The following is a 13,325-nucleotide window of genomic DNA, read 5'->3' as shown; positions in this document are numbered from 1 at the left end:
TCAGTAAGATGTTACAATGGGTTAAAAGGAGAATTTGGTATGATACATATAGGCCATCAGGAATGTTGAAATGGATTTATAAGCAGTTGCAAAACGGGTCGGTATTCACAGAACAACAATCAGTTGCATTGCGCTGGACACCATTCGCTTGTGTTTCTACGGACAAGGATCATTTGCAGTATTATAAGTTGTCTACACCTTGCACGACTGTAAAACACTCAAAGGCAGTGACAGAGAGAAACTGACAGAGCACACCAGACCTGATTCCCAGGAGTCTTTTTGCCCATTTCACAGTCCTTCACCATCTTTCCCGACAGGCCCTAAATACTGAAAAAATTATGATAGCCTTCTTCATATGTAATTCGATATAAAAAATACTAAACCAAAACTCACAAATTTCATAAAGAAAGTAAAATAGCTTCTTTCTAGAATTTCTTATTGCAAAGTTATGGATAAATCTGTGGAAGTTAACTCTTTTTAATGTTTCCCTGCCTCTGCTTTGCTAGTGGGCTGAGTTGGCTTTTGGAGCGATCCTCCCCTCCCGGTCACTTAGCTCTTGGCCGCATGGTGAGTCTTTGGTAAAGTCCTCTTGTGGGCCGAGCCCTAGGGTAGGCCAATGGCTGAGTATTTCTCAATGAAATGAATCTAAGAAAAAACTGCACAAAACCTTACGCAGTGCTGTCACTGTAAGTGGGTAGAACATGTGAAAGGACACCAACCATAGGTCGTACCTTTCAGGACACGGACACCTCGTGAGTCAGGTCTTCCAGTCACCTCTTTACTAAAACCACTGCCCTGGCTTAGTCCAGTGTTCCACCTCAGGGGTCAAGAGGCCGAGGAGTGTGGTCCTTTATAACAGTGTGATAAGATGCCACCTTGAAAACACTTCGGGTATTTGCTGAGTGTGTCAGTTAAAAGAATAGTTTTTTAGTATTCAGCACAAAATAACTGGTTACAAATTTAAACAAACTATTTTAAATAAAAGTTGCCTCGGGAGCAAGCAGCTTTCTAGATTTGAAAATGAGAAGGTGGGGGCTGGACAGGAGGATAAAGATGAAAAGCAAAGGCTCTTGTTACCCTTGGCTCCACTATCTGGTTCTGAGCTGGAAGTAGAAACAGTGAGTATAGTTAAAGTAGACCATACAGAAGGCTCTGAAACTACAGCAGCGTGGGTCTCAGGGTGACACTTGCAGGTTAGGGTTGAGCCCCGGGGCCACCAGCACCATCAGCAAGCCCCCAGTGGTTTCTCATGGTCATAGGAAGGACACTTCACCCAGCCCGAGGGGGCAAACGTCCAAACAGGACAAAACGATGCCGGGCCTGCTGCCCGCCACGTCCACAACGTGTCTCCTGCTCTCGTCTTGATTTCTGCATTCTGACGCTGGCTGGCCGTCTCCTGCAGCTGTATTCCTTTCTGGTCCCACTAAGTGCTGACACTCTGCTAATACACAAGCTGTATTTAACGATGCTGGGTTCACACAGCCCGCTGACTGCACTCCTCCACGCGTGGTGGAGCACCGGCTCTCTGGTTCAGTCAGCTCGATCCTGTGCGGTGGGTCGTCCCCCGGGCCCTCGGCTGTGCTGCACCTCTTTCCTCAGAGTCACTGTACACCTCGGTCCCCTGGTCACTGTACACCTCGGTGCCCTGGCGGGCTCCCTTCAAAGAGCTCTCTGTCCCTCCTGCTCCAGGAGCCGGCGGCACTGCCTCCAACCGCTTCCGGCTCACTTCAGCCAGACTAACTACTTGGCTGCGGAAATATTTCCAGAATTCTGATTCTCCCAACTTGCAACAGAAAAAGGAAGTAAGCAAGAGAGTAAAGCCACATTTAATTTTGGCCACAATGATGAGAACTGACGTTTAGTAGGTAAAATTAGTAACTGCACACGATCAGCTTATTCCAGGTCTCCTGCACTTGTTCTTTCACAGATACTCACTGAGCACATTCCGTGTTCCAGGAATTGTAGCCAAGGCTGCAGCAGAAGACAGGAAAGACAAAGCAGGGTCCTGGGAAGTCACACTGCACAGCTGAGGAGTTTTCTTAGAGTGAGGAGGTAAATAATTAACAAGTTAAAGTGTTCTACTTAGCGAGGGGAAATTTGAGGAGTCTAATTGGCATGCTAATCTGAGTTCTCTCAGTTAATCACAGATAGAGGAACCTCTAAACTCCCGCAGCAACCTGCAGGAGAGGCAGTGCTCCGAAGGCAAGGCCTTGCAAAGCTGAGACATTCCAGGAGTTGATAGGCTAGTATGGAGAACAACCATGTTCCTAAATCGAGATCGGCTGTCAACATTCTGCTCTATCTGGTTCATCTGTAATTATTTATGTATGTATACATACTTTAAATTTTTTGTTGGAAAATAATTTCAAGCTTACAGAAAAGTTGCAAGAAAAACACAAAGAATCATCTCATACCTCTTTTCCCAATTCACCAAGTGCTAACATTTCCGCCTTTGCTTCAGTATTCTCTGTGTGTGTGATGCAAGGGGGTAGTTCTGAACCATTGCAGAGGAGGCTGCGTACACCTTGCCCCTTTTCCCCCCATATGTTTCAGTGTCTGTTTCCTAAGAACAAGGACATTCTCCCGAGTAACCGCTGTATACTTATCAACTGCAGGAAATTTAAAATTGATGCAATACTTTTAGCTAATCTACAATCCATATTCCAATTTTGTCAATTGATCCAATAATGCTCTTTCTGGCATTTTCTTTTTCTGCGGTACAGGATGCAGTCCAGCATCATGTATTACATTTAGTTGTCATATCTCTTTAGTTTCTTTTAATCTGGAACATTTCCACCCCTTTCTTTGTCTTTGATGAATTGGCATTTTTTAAGAAAACAGAACTTGCAAAAAAAAAGTTCCTCATTTGGAGGTTATCTGACATCCATCTTGTGTCACAGGTTGAGTGCTCCTAGAAGAAGATTCTGAGACAGAGTTTAATGATCAGATGTTTATTAGATTGTGCCCTTAGGATCAATACCTGTGTGTGGAAGGGAGTGGCGGGGGACAGGGACAGGACAACACACAACTGATCAGGGGAAGAAATTGAGCTGTGAGGTAGGACTGACGGCCAGACCTGACTCTAGGTGGGCCTCTGAAGCTAAAATAGACCCATCAGAATTGTCCCCCATTGGGTCAAAAAGACCAGGCTTTTCTACTTCCATTTTCTACTTCCCTGGAGTAGCAGCAGTCCCTAGGGCTGCCAGCTGGAGGCTGTCTCTTCTCGACAGCTCTCCCGGGAACTAGGAAAACAAGCTTTTCCTTGAAGGGGGATCTGGACACTGCATTTCCATTCACTACATTTCATGGTTAGAATCAGATTGTACGTTCCCAGCTGGACAACTAGGTATATTTTTTCCGAATTTTTTGGAAGTAAGTGTAGACTTTAGCCCTAAAAACTTCACCTTACATTCCCAAAAAAGAGCATTCTACAAAACAATATCATTAACACACCTAAGGAAATGAAAAATAATTTCTTAATGAGATCCAATTCATATTCAAATTTCCCCAGTTATTCTCAAAATATCTTTTATAGCTTTTAAAAATCAGTATCTAATCAATGGTCACATATTACATTCAGTTTTTGAGTCTTTTTAAATCTGGGACAATCCCGAGATTTGTTTTTCCATGACAACAATTTTCTAAAGCGACTAGGCCTGGTGTCCTGAAGAATCTTCCTCTTTTTCCGTGTTTTTCAAATTTGAAAGTCATAAGACTTAATGTCACAAGAAGTGAGGAAAATACCATTTGCTTTTACGTATTTAATGCAGATAAAACAATTGTGAAAGAAGTGGGCTATCTTTGCTTGAATAGTAATTGAAGGCCTGCTTTTATGTTCATTATTAATTAGAGTCACTAGAGGAGTAAAGAGATAAAATGATTTATTGTACCACTTTTATTACACAGTTGTAAAACTGAATTAACTCCACTGTGTGTGTGCGTACATAGCCAGATTCTACTTAACCTTCACGTCTTCTCTAACAAACAATGAAACAAAATCAAAAGCTGCTTCGTTGTCTTTGATTTTGCTGGGAAGAACAGGGAATGAGGTGATCGTCTTATCCCGTAGTATACTGTATCATAATCGTATTATACCGTTACTAAAGCTTCTTCAGTCCTTCATATGTAGCGCTGTCGTTACAAGCAGCTCTAATCCTCTTAAAATATTGTGCTCCATTCATTATGACAGATGAAGAAGGACATGAGACACAAGAATCTTTTCAGATTATTTCCAAACAGGCTTCTTTCACTAATGTCTCACAATTGAGCTGGTTATGAGTTTTCTGATAGAATATAATTATATCTCTGCTCGGTGTTAGGCAAAATACTTTCAAAATGTGTCAGTGGCCACCATCTTGACAATTGGCAAGATTATGTTCCTTTTTCCTCCCTCCTTTTTTCCATCCCTTCTTTTCTCCTTTTCTTTTATGGAAAGAATTTACTGTTAAACCTACATTATAGGACTCATTATCCACCCAAATTAAGATATATTCCATAAAAATTAAAGGAAGTGGGAAATATAAAAAATTATACAATTTATGTGGGATAAATATAAAACTAAAGATTTAGTGTTATGAGTAGGATAAGATATAATATAGAACAGGTCAATTTTACCTATTTTGAGCGAATCTATTTTGATTCAGCACCCTTCCTTGAGCACCCTCATTGTATTTAAGTCTCTGTACTGGACCCTTTGATGAGTCACAAATTTAGTTGATTTATTGATCCATTCATTCACTTTTATAGTCTTCTAGAACTAGAACAAGTTTAGGAAGGAGAAGGAGGTGGTGGAAAAATACACATTTTTCCATAGGCGTTTAACTATGAGGTGAGCCATATTCCTCTTCGTAGATTTTATAAGGCTAGTTTTTTAAAGAACACCATGCTGTCTGGGCCAAGTGGTTTCCAGATGCACAAGGTATGCCTATTCAAACTCCCCATCCAGGTGACATCAGTGAAAACAGCAGAGTAAGGACCTCAAAAAATTCTCTCCTCCACGAAAGCAACAAGGAATGGGCAAAATGGTCAGAATCAGAACTCTGGAAATTACCCAAAGGCTTGCAATAATCTGGGGAGTGCTTATTCAAAAAAAAAAAAAAGAAAGAAAGAAAAGAAAGAAAAAATGGCTCAATCTTAGTAAAAGAACTGAGCTTTGTGGCATTTTTAATTTGCCCTGGTCCCAACCTGGACTCCTGCTTTGTGATGTTCTTCAAAACTAACAGCCTGAGTGCACAGGGGAGATCAGCAGCCTGGCAGCCCCTGGAAGGAAGAGAAAGGGGCTGGGTCTCCTTCCAAGCTTCATTCCCTGAGAACATTATGTGGCCCGTCTGGTGGCTTCCTGGAAAACCTCACTCGCAAGACTGTCTATATTTGACCTAACTCAGAGCTTACCTGGTGTGAAAAGCTTTTTCTCCATAAGCATTTGTCATAAACAATTACAGGCAATTACTTAACTTTGTAGCTTCCTGAGGTGATGGACACCAGTTGGGGGAAAGCATTAGACCAACCAAAAGCCTAAAAAGAAAAACTGGGGAATGAGACGTACAAGGGGCTTTGAAAAGCTCTGACGCACCTGGGAATCAAGAAGGCTATGTGTGTGCAGAGGGTTGTGCTCGTGCCCAGGACTCTGCACATTGCCAAGACCTGAAAAGGCCCTCCGTTCTCACCTCTGGATGACTTGCTCTGTGCAAGCAGAAAGTGAAGGCTAAGGCAGAGTCTAAAGTGTACCCCCAACATGCACACAGGGCCCCTCACCAAAACTGGGAGACTTATTGGTTCCAGGCATTTAAGGAAATGTCCAGGTCCTATGTTATACCTTCCGAGCTTCGCATGGCGGTAACAACAAAGAAACGGTCACAGGGGCCTCAGGACAGCCAGTAGCTTTGATGTCTCTGGATTCTGGCTCCCGTTTCAGTTCAGGCCATCAGGGAGTTTCCTTACTTTCTTGCCAGCTCAGCCATACATTTAAAAACGTGATTTTTACATTTAGTCCAGTGTTTTTAGAGGTTTTGTAGCAAAAATTTTCTAGAGAATGTCTAGATAACCATATTGCCAGAAACACAGCTCCACCCAGCTTTTGAGCTCTCACTTCCGCATTGGGGTTTTTGGGAAGGCTCTACCTACTTTGTCATTTCTCCTCTGAACAGAGTGAGGCACAGAGATTGTGTAGACTGCAGTGCCTGCACTGTTGGGGAGCCCCACGTGCCTTTTTCTGCTCTTCAGCCTCAGAGCCAGGCTTCAGCCAGCTTGCTCTGCTCTTGTCTTTGGGGACCCAGGAACTCAGACGTCCCTCTCCCTCAGTCACTGACTCTACCCACTTCTCCTGGCACAGATTTCTCCAATTTCCATATTTTTTGCTCCACAAAAGTTTATTTTTTTCTTAAGGCTTTTACTATTAATCATTAAAGGAGAACAGTAAATAACAGAAACATGATGAATATGAGAAATTTACAAGCATTTCACACTTTTTAAAAGGTCTTATAATTATGGTACCGATTTCCTTCTGGGATCAGTTGTCTTCTCCAATTTTCCTTTCTTAAGGAGTTGTTCCATATTTAGGTGAAGACCTTGGGGACTCTTTTCAAAAATGACCCTTCTTCCTAAACCGAAGACATAAGGGCCTGTGATGCTGTCAAGACAGGACAACAGGTGTCCCTCTCCTCTCCAGAGGACCTCTGGTGCCTCTGAGAATCACCAGATTGAATGATGCCCGAAATCAGTCATCCTCTGTCTTGATCAGGAATATTATGGGCATTATTTTATAATCCTTTATTATTATATGATCAAAACACCCAAATATAAACTAGATTCTGATTGTGGACCCACTTTTACCTACCTGATTAACACAGGGCTTTACCCGTTTCTGAAACTTTGATTTGATATGTGTTAGATCTTCTTGCTCTCTATTCCTCATTTCTTAGCCTTTCTCTCATATTTTCTATCTCATTGTCTCTCTGTGCTACATTTTAGATAACTTCTTCAGATGTTTCTTCGAGTTTACATTCTCCTTTCGACTGGGCCTAAGCTACTATTTTACACATCCGTTATATTAAATTTCAATATTAACTCTACTTGATTCTTTACAAACTTTCCTGGACCAAAGTAGATATTCTGCCTAAAATTCTAGTAGTTATTAGTGCTTCTGTGTTCAGTATTCAGGTCTTTTAAAGTGTTCTGCTAAATTTCTGTTTGCCTGTGTATAAAATGAAGGGACGAGATTAAATTCTCTCTAACATCCCTTCCCACTGTAACAGACTGATTCTTTGCTCTTCAGCCACATTGACTCCATCCTCTTTCAAAGAGATTAAAGATTGAAAACTGGTTTGTAGAAGGAGAACTCCCATTCCCCAACTAATAATGGCAAGTTGAAAAAGAATAGAAGTAATAAAAATGACAACCAGACCTTTAGGGGTGAATACAGCATGTAAGAAAATTGTTTCCCTTCACTGTACATCATATATGAAAAAATTTTATAGAAATTTAAAGAAATTCTGCCCTCCATGCCCCCACCCCCACCCCGTCCCTCAGAAGACTTGGCGGAGGCAGCCCTGCATGTGTGCGTTGATTGATAGAAGCCGGTGGCTGAGCCACAGACTGTGCGTCCCGACCCGTGGCCGAGAGAGCCATCCAGCTGCAGCAGGTGTAATGTTAGAGTCCCCAACACAGCGTTTCAGGGTTGGCAGAACTTTAGACATCATCAAGTCCAGTCACGTTTAATGCTTGGCTTCCTGCCTCAGAACCTTCCATTTAAGGTTGCCTCATTAACCATCCTCAAGTGTGAGAAAGGTGTCGTCATCTGACACAGCTCTGTACGGAAAGACAGCTCCGTGGTTTCTGTTCACTGCTCTTCACAACTGTCTCTCCAGGGCTCAGGACACAGGGTAAACACTCAGCAAATATTTATTAAATGAATCAATGCCATTTTTAACAACTAAAATCTTTAGAAAGTTTTGCTTTAGATTGAGCTAAAATGTCTCTTTCTCTCATATTCCTGGTTTTACTCTCTGGCCAGTAAGGCAGTTCCCTCTTTGGCATGCCAGCGCTTCAAGCTTGTGAAAAAAGTCACCCTGCCCTTTCTTTCCAGGATAAATAGCTTCCACCACTTCCTTAAACGCTCCGCACATGATGTAATGTTAAGCTTTCTCTCCATCCTGTTCCTTCTCTTCTGGACATGCTCCAGTTCCTCTGAAATTGTAATTCTCGGAAAAGAATACAGTACCCCCAGGTACAATCTGACCAGCTCAAGTAGAGTTGGACAAACACTCCCCAATTCTATTAGAACAGCCCAAGGGCAAATTCACCTTTATTTTTTAAAGCTGTCACATCCGTTTCTTGACTCACATTGAGCTCGTGGTCAAGGAGAAAGCTTGTATTAGTGTAGAAATTTGGCATCTCTGAAGGTCAGAACGGGTTACCACAGGACGCTCATCTCAGTGCCTGTGGTGAACGGAGCACATCCCATGGAAAGCCAGTGACGGTGGACGATGGGGACCCCGCCGGGCGATTGACTCCCTCGTCACGGCCAGTGAAAGGCACTGAATAAGCCCTGAGTCCTCATTACATATCTCTTTAACGTAGGCGTTACCTTCCGTCTTAGGAAAATAATTCAGGGCCTGTAACTGCTGCCTAAGCACATTATCAGCGAGGAAAACCTGCTGAAGAAGACAATTCACTTTGTACTGTCACGGGCATAAACTCAATGCAGGTGTCGCTTAACAAGCACGTTCTGAAGTGAAAGAACACAGGTAATTTCTAAAGGACGTTCTGGACACCGCCTTCCAGTCCCATTTTCCAGGTCAGTATGGGAGAATTAGACTCTTTTAGAAGTTATAGAATGGCCATTCTGAATTTCTCTTTTCAGAACCTTCAAAACTTTATCTTGAATGCAAGCTAAACTAAAGTGTCTGCAACTCAAGATATCTGTGGTTACTATTAATATGACTATTCTTAGGTGGTTTTAAAGATGAGCTTAGAATTGTCAAGCTTTTTTGCTTTTAATAACTAGTCACACAAGTTATTAAATGTGGTTTTGGGGAACCAGACTTTAGGCTTAAAACGGATTGTCTGACTTTGCCTTGTTAGAGGAAATCTGTGACGAGCAGAAAAGATGTAGAAACCTGTTCTAAAGGTAGAACTTTTAAAAAGAAATTTTATTGTATCAAGTGGTTTGTTACTGAGTTCCTTCCAAGTTCTTTATCAGGAAATAAACTGCTTGCATTATGTTTCAATGAAAGCATGTTGTATTATGTACTTGCCAGGATATTTTCTGACTACTTTCTTGGACTTGAGTGTCTGGAGAAGCACTTGGCTTTTGAGTTCTCCAAAGTACTGAGACGAGAGAGACGGTGCAGACACAGGCCTGCGTCCATTCTTTCTCATGAACCACCATACTTAGTGACATTTAGAAGGTCATTTATTTTCTTCAAGTACCAGACCTCTGTTTCTGAGACAAGGTAATATCAAATATGAAAGAGACTAAAATGATTTACTGTATATTCACTGTGTCCAGAACCAATTTGCAAAATAATATCGTTAAGAGGTCTCAGAAGTGGTTCTTCCCTCACATTTCTACCCTTGGTCAGAGAGTAAGTGAATGGAAAAGATGCCATCACATAAAATGAGCTAAGAACAAAGAAAAGAGCTCTTAAAATATAGTCATATGTTTTACCATTGAACCAGTATGGTTTCCTTCGCTTCCCTCCCTCCTTCCTGCCTTCCTTCCTTCCCTCCTTTCTTTCTCAGTCAAGGAAGGAAGAGGACAAGCTAAAGAGGGGTTTTAGCTACGTGCGCATGGTCCCTTGCCCTGCTCTCCAGTTATGGAAACTGAAACGGGAGGAGCCAGCTGGGAAGCAGACACTCTGTTTCTCCTGCAGCTCTACAGCTGTTCTGGGCACTGCTGTGCCTTTCGTTTATAACCTTTTCTCACAGATGTTACATTTTATGAAATGTGACTCATTCGGGTGGTGCTGGTATGTTCAGATGGAAAGAAATCCGTGAGGGCTGAATGATTACACAAGTCTGCTTCACTGAAGACCTGAAATATTTGAATAGAATATTTCCTGGAAAAAAAAGGCAAGATTTTGCCATACTTACATGAATCAGAAAGACCAATGATTTCAAATTCATTCTTTTCTCTGGGAGGAATGAGGGAGGGACAATATTCTTGTTTGGGAAGGTTTTATTTTCATTTGCAGAATGTTTTTAATTTGTGTAGACTTCCTGTTTTGGACCTTGATCCATATTTTTGTTCCAATGTGCAAAAAAAGATTTACTAGAAGACATTTTTTGATGCCCACTCAGTGCAAAGCCCAGGATTTGGTGCTAGTTGGAGGCGTGGAGAACTGTAAAGGAGCTGGGATACGTAGCTCTGCCATCTTTGAGCTTCTCACAAAAGTTTAAAACTAGACGTCACCTGTATTTTCCAGATGAGGCAGCTGGGGTCTCCAGTGGGAAGGGGACTCACCCACAGCCATGCAGCTGGTGACATGCAGAACCAGAACTTAGAACCGTGGACTTAAAAATGGGGTCAAGTGTTATGGCAGGGCCAGAACTGGGATGAGGCAAGTCAGGCAAAATCCCAGTCATCAAAACTAATGCAAAAAAATCCATGCTGAACAAAACGTTAACATGCCAAGTGAAGTCAGGGCCTGACCCTGCGCTCACATGACCCAGCTCCTTGCCTCACCCTAATCTTGGCCCGACGTCATGCAAGCTGAACTTTTGGGAGGACCAAGGGGGAAAGCAAAGCAGAAAATATTCCCATGGCTGGGATGGTTGGAAAGGAATCCCTGAATGTACAGAGTGAGTCCAGATGTTCAGAGATGGATCACAAACTCTCAACAGTAGTGTATTGAGATGAAATAGCTCTGATTTGTCTTAATAAGAAATTGGGACTGAAGAGCATAGGGGGAAAGCTCGGGATGTGACAGTGGGTCACGCTAACCTCTTGGTGACACTGCTCCCATAATGAACCGGGTTCCCTTCAAGAGCTCTGCTAGGTGGAGGACAAAAAGGAGTCCTGAGCCTCACGGTGGGGTGTGGATGGAGGGCTTTGATGGAACTAGAAACTGGGCTAAAAGTTTTCTTACCCTTTTTGGTTTTCTTCTCTCATCCATGCCCTGTGCCTGAGGCGATAAGCCAGGACCTGGCTGTGCACCATTTGAAAGTACCCTTGACCTTAGAAGGCCAAGAAGAAATCACAGTGGGCTCCAGGAGGAAAGGCGAGGCCCTTGGGTACGTGCCGTCCTCCAGGGTCACACGTGGTCCAGTCACCAGGAGAGATCAAAACGGGACTTGAGACTTAACCTGCTATGAGCAGAAAAGAGTATGCATTTGCCTGAATGTCCTCAGAATCTAGCTGCCTTGGGCTCCATGGGAGTTGTTTTAGGTTCCTGCTCTGGCAATTTGGTTCTTCGCTTTTCCACATTTTGCAATGACTTTAACAGCAGAGTCAGAACCAGCCCCGAGAATAGAATAGATCCTGGGTAGCTGTGAGCCTCTGACACAGTGCTAACATGCAGCTATGACAGGAGCTCACAGTTAAAAACTGTTCTCTCAAGAGGCTCCATTGGGCCTGGAGATAGGGGTAGGAGGTGGGGAGTGGGGAGGAAGAGTCTAAGAAAGAACGAAAGCAGCTTTCTTTTCCTTGAGTTCTTCTGAGCTTCCTCCTACCTAGTCATCCTCATTTGCAGGGAAGGGTGGTTTATTTTTTGTTTTGTTGTGTTTTTTCATTCAGCCACAGGACTAGCTCTCGAAAAGAAAGGTAAAATTTTTCTGTAAAATTCAGCCTCCTTCTCAGAATCTCTACTGCTTTAAACAGTCTTGAGAAAGGATTCTTGTGCCTTGGGTGCCTATAGGTTAAGAACACGGGCATTTACAAATTTGGATAAGCGGAGCCCGTTCTTGTGCACAGCCGTGGTTTTCCAAAGTCTTCTCACAGTCTGTTTTGCAGACTCAAGAAAATACTCCTAATATAGATTGATCATGACAGAATGGAGTCCTGAGGGTGCTAGCTTTGTCTTCATTACCATAAAAGAATTAAACGTGTTCATGACAGACATCTCTAAACCTTCACAGTAATGACTCTGGCGCCCAGTCGTGTGGTGATGCTCAAGGGGCCAGTCTTTGGACTTGTGCTTTCTTTATCTTCCACGACCACGTTTTGTCCCACGTCCCCTCCTGTCTCCTCCTAGGGAGAAAAAAGGTGAAAGTATTTTCAGGCGTAATCTTGTATGAATGGGAGGAGGTTCTACAATTGTCACCCTTCCCTCCTCCCCCCACTTTTTTGCTGCTGTGTTGAAAAAACATTCCTGTTGCTCCCAAAACAAGTTTCTCTTCCCCTCCCTTCACCAAGTTCACGTACTACGTTTCTGAAAGATGAGCAGTATTGTTTTGTGAAGTGGCTGCAACTTCAATATATTCTGCAAGTTCCTTGACTATTGTTCTTTCTCCTTTAGAAGAATAGCCTTCTCTTTTTTTTTTTTTTTTTTTGAGGAAGATCAGCCCTGAGCTAACATCCATGCTAATCCTCCTCTTTTTGCTGAGGAAGACCGGCCCTGAGCTAACATCTATTGCCAATCCTCCTCCTTTTTTTCCCCCTTTTTGTCCCCAAGGCCCAAAGACAGTTATATGTCATAGTTGCACATCCTTCTAGTTGCTGTATGTGGGACGCCGCCTCAGCATGGCCGGAGAAGCGGTACATCGGTGCGCACCCGGGATCCGAACCCGGACCGCTGGTAGCGGAGCGCGAGCACCCAACCGCCAAGCCACGGGGCCAGCCCCAGCCCTCTCTTTCTTTAAGAAAGGATATATCGTCACATAAAATGAAATAAGAATGTAATGGCTGCCAATTCACCCTAAACCATGTATTCCCCCCAGACTTCTGTAAATGTCATCGACAATATGTGATTGCGAACCAACAGTCTGTAGTGCCAAGTAGTGATGAGATAGAAAACAGGTGTATTATGGTAGCAGCACAGACTTCCACTGTGCGCCCCCAACTTTTCTGAAGCACATCTTATATCTTTGTCTGCAGAGATTTCAGGTCATGGTTAAAGATTCTAGACTCACATAAACATAGGATTTTCAACCTTTAAAAAAATTTTTAAACCATGGGTGGTATCTAATTATGAGAAGTTTTATAATCTGTTAGGTACCCTGTTGTGACTACTGCTTCCAGAATCAGTTCCTCAGTAGACATAACACTGCCCAGGAGACATTAAAAAAGACTGAAGCTTTAGTTTTGACCATGTGTATGAATGAAAATGTTCAAAACATAAATTGGGACAATCCAGATCTCCAGTAGCTATCTAGTCTTATGCCCTACA

At 42.8% G+C, this 13,325-nt stretch overlaps 1 protein-coding gene across 3 annotated transcripts in view; it reads left to right on the top strand.

Moving 5' to 3' along the window:
* Positions 1-13,325, top strand: part of CMKLR2 (chemerin chemokine-like receptor 2) — a 38,332-nt gene that overhangs the window by 12,368 nt on the left and 12,639 nt on the right. The window lies entirely within an intron of this gene.

Source organism: Diceros bicornis, chromosome 10 (genome assembly GCF_020826845.1).
Source record: "Diceros bicornis minor isolate mBicDic1 chromosome 10, mDicBic1.mat.cur, whole genome shotgun sequence".
Classification (NCBI taxonomy): domain Eukaryota; kingdom Metazoa; phylum Chordata; class Mammalia; order Perissodactyla; family Rhinocerotidae; genus Diceros; species Diceros bicornis.
The sequence above is the reverse complement of the archived record's forward strand: the minus strand, read 5'-3'. Positions and strand labels throughout refer to the sequence as shown.